Below are 12,799 nucleotides of genomic sequence, written 5' to 3' on the forward strand. Positions count from 1 at the left end.
TAGCTCGATCTCCCTCTTCCGGGCATTTGCCTGAAGCTCGGAAAATGTCCGGTACGAGGAGTTTGCCATGAACTCCCGAATGTCTCTCCTCAAGATACTCAAATATCGGCTCAGACGTGCGTGCTCAGTAGACACGTGCTCAGGGTAGAACATCGCCCTCTCATGGAACATCCTGGTAATCACCGTAACAGACTCAGTACCCTGCTTGAGGGTCAGAAACTCCTGGGCCAAACGCTCCCTCTCCACTTGGGGAACGTACTCATCTCGGAACATGGCAGTGAACCTCTCCCAGGTCACTGCCGCAAGCTCAGCAGGCGTATAGTGCACCGTCATAAACTTCCACCAGTCCTTCGCTCCCAAGCGAAGCTGGTTCAGCGCAAACCGGACTCTCAAATGCTCAGGAGATGAGCAAGTAAAGAAACACCCCTCTATGTCTGAAATCCATCGCATAGCCACCACCGGTCCTGGGTCTCGTCAAACTCCGGCGGTTTTGTGTTGCTGAACTCTCGGAACAGCAATGCATCACCACCCTGCGGCCTCGCAGCAGCAACAGCTGCGGTGGCCGCTATCTCTGCCCTGATGGCCGCAGTCACCTCCTCATGGATGATCCAGCGGATTTCCTCATCACTAGCCCCACTGCTCTCTGGCATAAGACGTGTCCTCACCATGATCCACCTCTGAAAAACAACATACGCTATATTAGAAACTCTCTCGAGCATACTCGCACTCGATAACTCATCCCTCCTTGATCCTTGGCATCCCGAAGATTCTTACTTGGACCGTACACCGCCTCGGTGCTTCCAGTAGTACGGGCCCAATACTACTGTCCGCACCGTTTCAGTATACACCCCAAGTACTCCTCTTCGGATCCCAAGTCCCAAGTACTCTATTATGCATAATCCACTCTCTAACAGATCTCTCATAAGCTCCTCGGTGCTACCTACTCACTCTCAAGCATCTCATAATAGCTCACCTCTCCCTAGGCTAAGGCATCACAAATCAGGCCACTCTAGTCCTAATAGGAGTACCTAGCCCACTCTAGCATGAGAATACATCATACCAATATCATAACGTATAATATAAGGGTATCTTGGGAAATCACCGTTCGGGCGCGGACTGATCGTACACATGACTCTGCTCTGCGTTTTCCAAAAATCTTTTACTCTTTTTGAAAATATTTCTCAAATCCTCAGTTTGAGTTCAAATACGCCCGAAGGTGTACTCGAATCCCTCAAACCAAGGCTCTGATACCAACTTGTAACACCGTAAATTTAAAACAATTATTCGCATTTTATACAAAACACAATTCATTCAATATTCATAAAAACATCATTGTTTGAAACTCGAATTAGTAGCATATAAAAATCCCAAGATCTCATAACATAAAAATCCCGTGTGTGTACTGATTAGGCCGGCGCCTTCCCGCGATCCTCATTTGTACCTGAAACAAATAACACCAAACACTATAAGCACAAAGATTAGTGAGTTCCCTAAAATACCACACATACCACATATTAGCCACTCGAGGCTATAACTCTGTGGTTCCGTGGACCCTACTCTGTGAACCCCCTGGTTCTAACTCTGTGAACCTTCCGGTTCCAACTCTATAAACATGCACAACATAAATCACATAGAAATAATGCAGTACAACACAAAACATACATATAGCATACAAATACTCTGTCACATAACTCTGATTACCTACTCAAGGTAAGGTATAGTGAGAAGACTCACCTTGCATATCTCGGTAACTCGTAAATCCCTGAAATCACTAGTGCTCGATCTCCCGAGCTATAGTCCTCCTATAACACAATACATCTCTAATTAACACTTTCCCAACTAAGGTTGACTAACCCTATCAAGTCAACACCGGTCAACTCTGGTCAATGGTCAACGGTCAACTCAACTCGCCGAGTCTGGCGTGGACTCGCCAAGTCTCTACGGGGACCCGATTCCTCTGAGTCCCTTCCGACTCACCGAGTCACTCACCCGACTCGGTTACTCAACCCTTGGTTCGAAATCACTAAACAACCCGCACCAACTCGTCGAGTCTGGAAATGGACTCGGTGAGTGCATTCCATGTACAACCCCAAACGACCTTCTGAGGTCAGATATGCTGCACTAACTCATAGATCCATTCCTTCCAAGCTTATTTATTATGTAAAGTTCATGTCTTGGCGCTCATAACACACCTAATGACTCATAAATGGCGTTTTGACCTCAAGCACAAAGATCCTAAACCAAAACCTCCATGGATTCATAAAAAGCTTGGACAAAGGGACACTCTGGACCTCCAAGGGTCCAGATCCAGAACCTAACTCGCTTAAGGGACCAAGGATGCACTAGATCTAGCCACAAAAGGGCTCAATAAGCCCTAAATCAACATGAACATCACCTTAACAGAAAATGGTTCGAAAATAGTACCTCAAACATGATGTTGTGGACCTCAGATCTTCAGGAAGTTGATCCTCTTGTTTCCCCTTGGCTATAGCTTCCTTTCCCTTGCTAGATAACACCTCCAAGGTCAACAATGGCTCCTTCTCTCAGTCCAAACGCTCAAGCTCACTAAGGTTTCGCTCTGGGGACTGGTGAGCACAAATGACAGTCATAAGGCCATTTCAAAAGGCCCCAAACCCGAGAAATTAGGGTTTCATTAAACAGCACAGACTCGCCGAGTCCACCAATGCGACTCCTCGAGTCCGGTCATTAATCCGGGTGACAAATCGCGTCTCTACTCGGCGAGTCTACACACCAACTCGCCGAGTTCTTCCACAAAACTCAAAATAAAATGAATAAATATAATACCTGAAATTTAGGATGTTATATGGATGCAGATAGACAGGAACTCGACGAGTTGTAAGAACAAATCGGCGAGTCTGTTGAAGATTGACTTGGACTCGGCGAGTCAAGTCACGAAAACCCAAACCTTATGAGTTAAGAATCGGATTAGTAAGTTGAGTGGGTACTCAGTTAGTTGGGCAGGACATGACTCGGAAATCGGTCGACTCAGCAAGTCATGGACTGACTCGGCGAGTCGAGTTGCAAATGAAAGGACTCTAAGCGTATGAACTCGGCGAGTCAGTAGGTAGACTCGTCGAGTAGGGTTGACCTGGAAGGTTGACTTTGACCAAGACTTTGACTTTGACCGGAGTTGATTAGTTTGATTTCTGGAGTTCAATTGGAACTAAGTGTTATGTTGATACTTGTAGCTAGCGGAACTAAGTGTTATGTTGATTTCAGAGGGTTGTTGGTTAGCAGCCAGAGGATTATCAGCAAAGTTCAGCAGTGCGACGTGAGTCTCCTCACTGTTTGTATGGGTCTAAGGCACCAATGCCGGCCCATTTAGTTTATGTATGATAGGAAGAACCGGGGGTTAGCCCTAGGGAAAATGCATGAAAGACCAGGAGGCGGCTCCTGGCATACAGTATGTTATTATGTATGATAGGAAGACCCGGGGGTTAGCCCTAGGAAAAATGCATGAAAGACTAGGAGGCGGCTCCTAGGCAATATGTATGAAAGACCAGAAGGTGGCTCCTGGGGCATTGTATGTTATTATATATGAAAGACTAGGAGGTGGCTTCTGGCACACTGTATGTTGTTTAGCTAAGTAGAGTAGTATGTACGGTTGTCTTTGTGATACTTGCATAAAAGACCAGGGGTTGGCCCTTGGCACTTGTCTGTAAGACCCAGGGAGTGACCCCAACCTTGACCAGGAAGACCACGTGCGGCCCGTGGCATAATGGCAAGACTATGCGTGGCACATAGCACCTTAACAAGACTATGTTTGGCGCATAGCACCTTACTTGATTATGGATATGTTGGCTTGGTATGGCATGTATGGATCATTTGATTTGTATGGTATGTGGTATCTGGGGAACTCACTAAGCTTCGTGCTTACGGTTTCAGTTTTTGGTTTCAGGTACCCGGTTTTCAGAAAAGGAGCTCGAGAGGGTTGCAGTGCACACACCATGACAAGTTAACCTGGGAAGTTTTACTCTGATAGTTAAACAAGAGATTTGGAAATGAAACTATGATTTTCATATAAACCCTTTTTGTATGTTTGAATAACTTTACACTATGATTTAGTAATATTTTTAAACGAAATTTTTGGCCATGAATTTGGGACGTTACACTGTCAGTGTGTACGGATCATGCCAGCGCCTTCCCGTCACTACTAGAAAAGAAGCCTTTTATGACGCTCGTTGCGCCTCGTAAAGGGCTCAGACGACGCACAAATGCGCATCAAGGAAGGCCCTGTCATAAAGAGAGACAACGAACTTTTGCGCGTCGTCTATAGACGATGCGCATTTACGACGCTCATTTACGACGTGCAATTACGACACCCGTTTACGACATGCAAGGCGTATCAAGAAAGGCCTTGTCATAAAGGAAGACTACACACATTCGCGTGTCGTAACCTTACGACGCGCGTGTTAATGACACGAAATGCGTATCAAGAAAGCCCCTGTCACATTAAATTTGTATTTAATGTCTCATAATAGAAAATAAAATATCATATAGAAAAAATACAATCCATTGCATAAAATTTAATGTCATACAAATAATCATATACAAAAAATACAATCCATTTTATAAAATACAATCCCTAACTATCTAACCTATTATTACATTGCTATTAAGGGACACCTTGTTTCAGATATCATGTAAAAAACAAATCCTCCATGTCAAAAAATTGGTTGTTGTCCATCGAGTGTAGATGACAAATAATGACTTGAACATTAGATGAAACCAAAAAACTTTTATTAATCACACAACCAAAAAGTTGAAACAAAAAAGCTTTTAATTACACAAGAAACAACACATCATCATGAGAAACTACTAACCTGCCCTAGATGGAGGAAGTAGTTTTCTCTAGCCAACTTTGTTGATGTGGACTGATAAAAGTTATAGCGTGTCCTAACAAGCTGCAAATAATACATATCAAAATTATTAGCAACTAAAAAAGCAACAAAAATAACAGACCTCTTCAGCCAGATTCAGGAACTTTCATTGATGTCTCCCACATGTCTCTGTTTTAATAACTCATTAGTTTGTTTTATATATACAGCTATAGTTGTAATTTTATCTAGAATTAAAATTACCAACTTACTTATAAGGCTTCATAGTTGCAGCTTTGTTTCCTTGTATCCACACTTTAAGTAAATACTCATAGAAACTGCAGAAAGTTACATTTTCACAAAACTTAATATACTGAAGATCATAACACCCTATGCAGCAAATAAGTTATATAAAGATCATTAAGAATATTTGAGAATCATCTGCAAGCAAACATAAGTAGACAAAATCTGGGTATTAATTAGATAAATATCCCGTTTAGTTAACCTAGATAATAATCACCCAAATAGAGCTCTGTCTCAGTTTACCTTAGTTTTAGCCATCATTTGTGGCTCATCCTTCTCAACTTCAGCTGATGATATAAAGGTTTATTACCTCAATTGTATTCCCATTAATTCCTTGACTCGTTCCTTCAATCTCCCCACTGTTTTATAAACGAGCTATTGTTTCCACCTGTGTGAGTTCCCATCAATGTTGTTTCCATCTTCATAAAAGACCTACAAGATGATCTTAGAAAGGCCGAGAAGACTTACAACATGAACTACAGGATGTGCATAAACACCTCCATGTGGATAGAAAGCAGCATATGGTTGCATCAGATGCTGATTTTGTGATTTTGCAAGTACAAAAAAGTCAACAGAAACGCTCACTGTTTCGTGTAGAGCCCTAAGACACCTGTCAAATTTAAACTGAGCTTCATCTGCAATTACCAATGCACCCCTGGACAAGAAGAAGAAGATGAAGAAGAAGAAGAAGAAGAAGAAGAAGAAGAAGAAATGTTATATAATTCTTTTATCATTTATGTTTAATGAGTATAATAATAAGAGCAGAAAGTGAAAGATGGAAGAAAATGAGCTACTTACTTATTTTTTTAATTGTTATTTTGTCAAATCAAAGAATAATTTATAAACTAATATTTTCAAATGCTACTTACTTATTTTTTAAGAAATTTAATATTTTATATGGAATTTTTCTATTAGGTATAGACTAGGAAATAACATACAAAATTGACACAGTGATATCAAATTTTGACCCGTGCTCATGAGTAGGAGGACCCTTGGAGCAGATTTCTCAGCCATTCCCACACTAATTTTGTAACCTCTCAATTCATAATCTGATCAAACATTAAAAAAAAAAAATTAGAAGGCTTCTTTATACCAATCTATATCCTATTCCTAATTGCTATTTATTAAATATTATTCTGTTTTCACAAAATAGATGTCAAGTAAAAGTGGAGGTGAGGGATACCAGAAAGGTCAGTAGGCTCTAGGCGTTGTACTCATGAATGGTTTTCGCACTGAATAGATTTCTTGTATCATCATCCTGCATCCAGATAAATGGAAAATCAAAAAAAAAAAAAAAAAACAAAAAAAAAGATAGAAGAAGAAGAAGAAGAAACAAAGCCTAAGGGATGAGGTTAGGTAACACATAAGTAATGTATAAACAGAAGAAAAAGCAAATACTGACCTGAGTATTAAAGAAGATGGTTGCAAGGTCATTGTATTCATTTTCCTTGGTACAAAAAACTGCAAATAAAAAGGGTAAACCCATCAGGGGAAATTAAAAGAAAGCCATTAGTTTTGCACTATTTTTATTCTGTTTATTGTGAGAAAAAAATTACAACATGAACACCTTGACAGTCTTTTTTGTGCTTAAACTCATAATGCCCTTCAACAACATAATTTTACAGATAACAAAAATAAATTTGTACTAGTTTAAGTTAGTTTATTTTTATTGTGTATAAAAATAAAAAAAATCACCTTACATTTACATAATTCCCATACATTCCTGGTGCACGAAGACATTCAATAGAAGCATCTGAAGGAAGTGGTTTGCTACATGATATTTGTGAGCAAGGCATCCAAGACCAGGGTTTGTTGTGATCTGTGAATTCCATTTCTGCTACTGTTGTCACCATGCTCATCTTCACTTCTTCAGAACATGTGAAAAAAAATGTCTCAATGATACTGAAGATATTGTAGTAAAAGGCTTTGTATAAATTAATACCTGAAGATAGTGATCGACGAAGGAAATGTGTCAAGTAATTAGCTTTTGCCATTTGGATGACATTTTAGTCAGAGGAAGAAAGAGAATCCAAAAGCTTCTGTGCATTAATGGCAGTTTGAGTGTCTTCACTGTTGGACATGGTAACCAAAAGTAGAATGCATCCCTGAATTTTTTATTTGACCCGTTATAAATTAAACAACAAATATAACCCGTGTCCATCTGTTGGTAAAATCTACTACATCTAAGAAAATGCAACAAGTGGGTCACTAATACACTAGTTAAGATATCTAAGTAGTATTGTAGTTTGGAAGGTAGTGGCACCATACTCTTAAGTCTTGACACAATTCTTTAATAGATGCCCAACCAAACCTGTACAAATATTCAACTATCGAGTTAATATATATGTAATGTTGTCTTCAAATGAATTTGAAGAAAAGTGGGAAGTGAAAATCACAAACCTGGAGGCACAAAACCCTTTGGTATGAAAACCAGGAGAAAACTAGCAGTGAACAAGGTCATGTTCGAAAGGGCTTCTATTCTCAAAACCAACCATTCCAAGGTTGCATTTGATAAAATGAAAGTACTTACATTTGTATCCACTAGCCTCATATAGTCCTTACAGAACCTGTCTTGCATCTTGAATGCTCGTGTAATTACACAAATGAGAAAAAACGTACAGATTTGGAGACAAATCCAACAGATCCAGGCCTATAAAGTTTGCATTGAATAATGTTATCAATTGTTCCTGCAGTGTCACCAATTTTGAAAGCTCCAGCTTGTATACCACCAACAGTTGCTGGCCCAATAACAACCTGCAAAATCATTACTGTTGATATATAATATAAAATATTTATATGTTGAAAGTGAAAATTTAGAATGTGGGTCCCATTCCATTTACCTTGTTATTTGCTCTTGCGTATATGATCAATTCCTTGGTGTCAGATTCAGGAACCCCTTCAGCTATAATAGCCACAACTCTGATGGTGGGCTGTTTGAGGGCAAGATTGGATGAAGCAGCAGCACTGTTGTAAAATAAGGAACGAATGTCATGAAACAATTGTTTTGTTGTGAATTTTTGTATTTTTAATTGACATGATGTGGTGTTGATGTGTTGTAGTATGATTTAGTGGGTTTATGTTTATTGAAACAATTTTTATCAATATAGTAACCAAGTTTCTGTTTTGCTCCAATTTTGAAACAGTAGGTGTAAATTACAATAATGGTCCCTGGCTATAGGGAATTTTTGCAAAATTGGTCCAACTAAGTTTTTTTTTTTTTTTTGCAATTTTTGTCCTTATTTGAAGTGTAACATTTTGGTCCCTCTTCCAAGTACAATAAGTATATTATCCTTTTCAGAATTTTTATAAATGTTTGTTAATGTCACTAACCAACAACCGAGTTCTTGAAAAAAATGTTTGTAGGGGAATAATCAATAGCATTACTTCTTGTAACTTGAAAACTTTTAATAAATATAAAATTTGCAATTTTTAAGTCAAATTGATAGAAAGATTTAAGAATGATATAAATGTAAAAACTTAAAAATTAAAACTGACCTTCTGTAGGACGTGAAATTAATAAATACATCTGCAGTAGGATGTGCAGCTCAAGCAACTTCAACTCTGCAAAAGCATAGAGCAATTTAATAGAGAAGCTGAGGGTTAGATGATTAGATCCTAACTTTTTACAAATTTACCCTCATCTATTATCTATTCCATTTCTCAAATACTTCAGTAACATCATTTTCTAGACACTACTTAATGGATAGTTGTTGTCTTGTTGATCATGGGAAATCAACTTGAGAGTTATCATTTGAATTTATGAAAACATGTAAAGATAAAAAAGTGAATTCGTCAGAAGAAAGTAAATATGTTACCATTTGAATTTAGTTAATTTTTTATCTTACTCTTGTCAGAATTCGTCCAACTGGAGTAGAGTCAAAGAATACCATGGGGGCACGTGTAATTGAATCGGTAAATTTAGTAAAGAATGATTTGGAGGCATATTGTTCCTCTCTCAGACTCACCAACAACACGCGAGTTTAAATTTCGTGTTGTGTAGTCACAACAATCAGAACATGATAAATTTAAAGCCTTACAGCCCCTGTATCTGCAATAATCAAACATCACAAATATTCATCAACCAAATATTCAATCTGTGTTCTCACCTGAACAAATAATCATCAACCAATAAAGCCACAAAAACCTGTGTTCATACAATTCCCATATCAAAGTCTATAATGATTTATTTGTGACTAAACCCTTCCAGTCACTTACAAAGTACACAACATAAAGGGTTTTAACTATCAAGTGCAAAAAACAAAATCACGCATTTCATTCCATGCCAAATTATGTCAATCATCTAAAATATTGTAAAATACTAAAATATTGTAAAAGACTACAGATGAATCACCTTTGGAGATCTCAAAAGACCAAAACTTGTAGTAAGATGAAATTGAATACAAATCAAGCTCAGATTGGTACGTATCTCTTCAAAATCTGCTTCCCTGTCACGACTAATCCCACCGCTATTCCACCAATAGCTCCGGCAACAGCCGTTGACCTAGGGCCGGCCGCCGTTTTGTAAAGCACTCCAGTCGCTAATCCAGCCACCACGCCCCAATCGCAAATCCAACCACCATGCATTTCATTCCAGTTAACCCTAAGTTTCATGGTGTCTCTAGCCTCAGAAGCCTTCATTCCCTCTACTAAACCTTTCCCGGCGCCAACTACTGCGCTGCTGAGGTAACCAATACCGGTGTAGTATATCAGGTTTTCGCCCCATGAACGCCGTTGAGCGATGGTTTCCTCTTGAAAGAGGTATTCAGGAGATGTGGGAGGTTTATACAGGGTTTGGGCGGGGACTCTATAAGATCTTGGTAAGGATTGTATAGTTGACGGTTGTCGTGATGGTCACCGCTTTCGTTTTGATCTGAAGATCACGGTTGGTAATACATGTTGTAGTTAGGGCTACGATTAGGGTTTCAATCTTTCAAGAATCTGATTCCAAAAGAGAGAGAGATAGAGAGAGAGGGAGAGAGAGAAGAACTGCTTAAAGAACTATTAGGGTTTTTTGGTAGAGGATTTTAGAGGCGGGGTGTTTAATTTTTTGGGATTTCATTCCCCCCGGGCTATTAAAAATCAGAGACCGCCCCTTCCTTAAAAAAAATATAAAGCGACACATTTACACGACGCACATTTTTATGATAGGTGTCCTCCGTGTTTTTAATTTTTTTTCTTGGACACTAATTTTAGGGCGCGCACAAAATGTGTGTTCTCTGTCCTTCAAATTTTGCAAAATTGACATTATTTTTTTGGGCACGCACAAATGCGCGTCCTCTATCAGCGAGTGTCATTGTTTACGCGTCATTAAAGGGCTGTTTTTTAGTAGTGCGTGATCCTCGCTAGTACCTGAAACACATAACACATAACACTGTAAGCATAAATGCTTAGTGAGTTCCCCAAAATACCACATACAACAGATATTAGCCACTCTAGGCTATAACTCTGTATGACCCTCTGGTCAATGTGTCTCAGTGGGACCCTCCAGTCCCATAACTCTGTGGACCCTCTGGTCCTAACTCTGTGGACCTTCCGGTCCCAACTCTATAAACTCTGAATCATACATAACACAAATCACATAGCCATCACATCATACAAAAGCATACACGATACTCTGTCACATAACTATAATTACTACTCCAGGTAAATATAGTGAAAAGACTCACCTCGGGAAATCTCGGAAAGTCTCAAACTCGAAATGCTGATCTAGCCTCCGCCTAATGACATAAAGTATTTTACCTCTAATTAAACACGATTCTCAAAAACTAGACTAGACCCTTTCTATAATCTCTCAGAAGGGGCAAAAGACCATTTTTCCCCTTAAATAGTCTAAATGTCCAAATGTTGACCAAACCATAAAAGTCAACGAAAGTCAACAAAGGACAGTACGCGGCGCGTACCAGCTCTTGTACGTGGGGCGTACTCCGACGATCCAGAATCGAGGTCTCAAACCCCTACGTGGTGTGTTCTAAGATTTACTCCCAACGTAAGTCTCAGTTTCATGCTCTTATTGATTTTTGGTGTTAAACGGTTAAGACATAAGCTCAAAATCCAGATCTGGCTATTCTAAGGCCATTTAATCCATAAAGTTGAAACCTTTAAGCCTTTGCATGGCTGTAAAGGTTTCGAATCACTCTAAACACCTTTCCTCTTTCCTCATTAAGCCTATAACTCATGCATGACTTATTATTCACGTCCAAGATTGGATTTTTATGAACCTACAACACATATTACACTGGAAAAGGGCAGATCTAAGCTTATGGAGACCCTTTTCTCATAAAGTCTCCACCTTGGAACCAAAACCCTAAAAATGGGTCTATAAAGCACAAATCAACAATGGCGAGGAAAGATTTGAGCTTTTTACCTCTAAATGAAGCTCCAACCTCTGTAGAACTCGGATCTAACTTGTCCTCCAACTTCTAGCTCCCACATTGGCCTTCTTTTCTCCTTCACCAACACAAAATGGCACTTTCAAGCTTAAGAACACACACACAAGCTTATAACGGGTTTTTGCTCTCTTAGGGTTTCCCTCACTGCAATATGGTGGCTGGGGTAAGGGCCTTATCATTCCTTTTGTAGTCCTCAAGTCTCATTTAGGGTTTTTCATCTGAGCCAGTTACGCCCAACGTAACTTTGGTAAGCCTCGCGTACCTAATTGAGTTCGCGTCCAATTTAAGAGCTTGAGTATGCGCAGCGTACACTTCGGTACGCCCATCGTTCTCATTTGCAACATTTTCCACTCATGGGCTAAACTTGACAGCTTTGTAAAGAGGAAGGGTTAAATGGTTGTAACTGAATTTCGGGATGTTACAATTATCCCCCACTAGAATCAGACTGTAACAGCCCGGAATTTCAAATATTGATATAATTATGATTTGGGGGTGTTTTAAGAGGGGACTCGGCGAGTTGGAGACTAGACTCGCCGAGTAGGACCGCAGACTTGGTCGCGGGTTCACGACTGGACTCGACGAGTCCAGATATGGACTCGGCGAGTCGACGCTGTTCAGCAGAAACCCTAGCCGTTTGGTTTTGGATCGTATATAACGCCTCTTAGGCCGTCATTGTCCGTCTTTTGGCCGATTGACAAGAACCCTAATCGTTGTGGACGTCTAGAGCAGGAGAGAAAGCTTTTGGAACCTTGAAGAATTTGTTAGGCAAGAAGAAGAAGAGTTTTGGCCAAAGGAATATCAAGGGGATCGAATTCTGAGGTTTGGAGACACAGAGAGGGTGTTATTCAGGTAATATTTCGGATCATTTCTGCTATATTGATGTGTGCACGAATTTAGGGTTTATGAAACCCATTTGGTGATTAGATGGATTACTATATTGTTACCCAAACGTTTGTAACCCAGTAATAGGATGGTTAGAGGTCCAGAAGGTCCCATGATTGTGTATTTCGGGACCATACGTATTTCAGGAAGCAGTTGCTCGACTGCATGGCATGGACTCGACGAGTCTGATGAACAGACTCGGCGAGTAGCTTGAAGAATAACTGGGACTCGTCGAGTTGTTCTTCAGACTCGGTGAGTTGAGTCGGGGTGGCCCCGCGATTCTTCCAGGAGGAACTCGTCGAGTAAGAAGGGGATACTCGACGTGTAGAAAGGGAATCTTAAGGAATCGATGAGTCAAGGGCGAGTGGACTCAGAGTCGTTGAACTC

At 39.9% G+C, this 12,799-nt stretch overlaps 1 pseudogene; it reads right to left on the reverse strand.

Annotated features, from left to right (window-relative positions):
- Positions 1 to 4,518: 4,518 nt before the first annotated feature.
- LOC111895235 (mitochondrial import inner membrane translocase subunit TIM23-2-like) lies at positions 4,519 to 11,709 on the reverse strand (annotated as a pseudogene).
- Positions 11,710 to 12,799: the final 1,090 nt, after the last annotated feature.

The sequence above is a fragment of the Lactuca sativa genome, chromosome 8 (assembly GCF_002870075.4).
Source record: "Lactuca sativa cultivar Salinas chromosome 8, Lsat_Salinas_v11, whole genome shotgun sequence".
Lineage (NCBI taxonomy): Eukaryota > Viridiplantae > Streptophyta > Magnoliopsida > Asterales > Asteraceae > Lactuca > Lactuca sativa.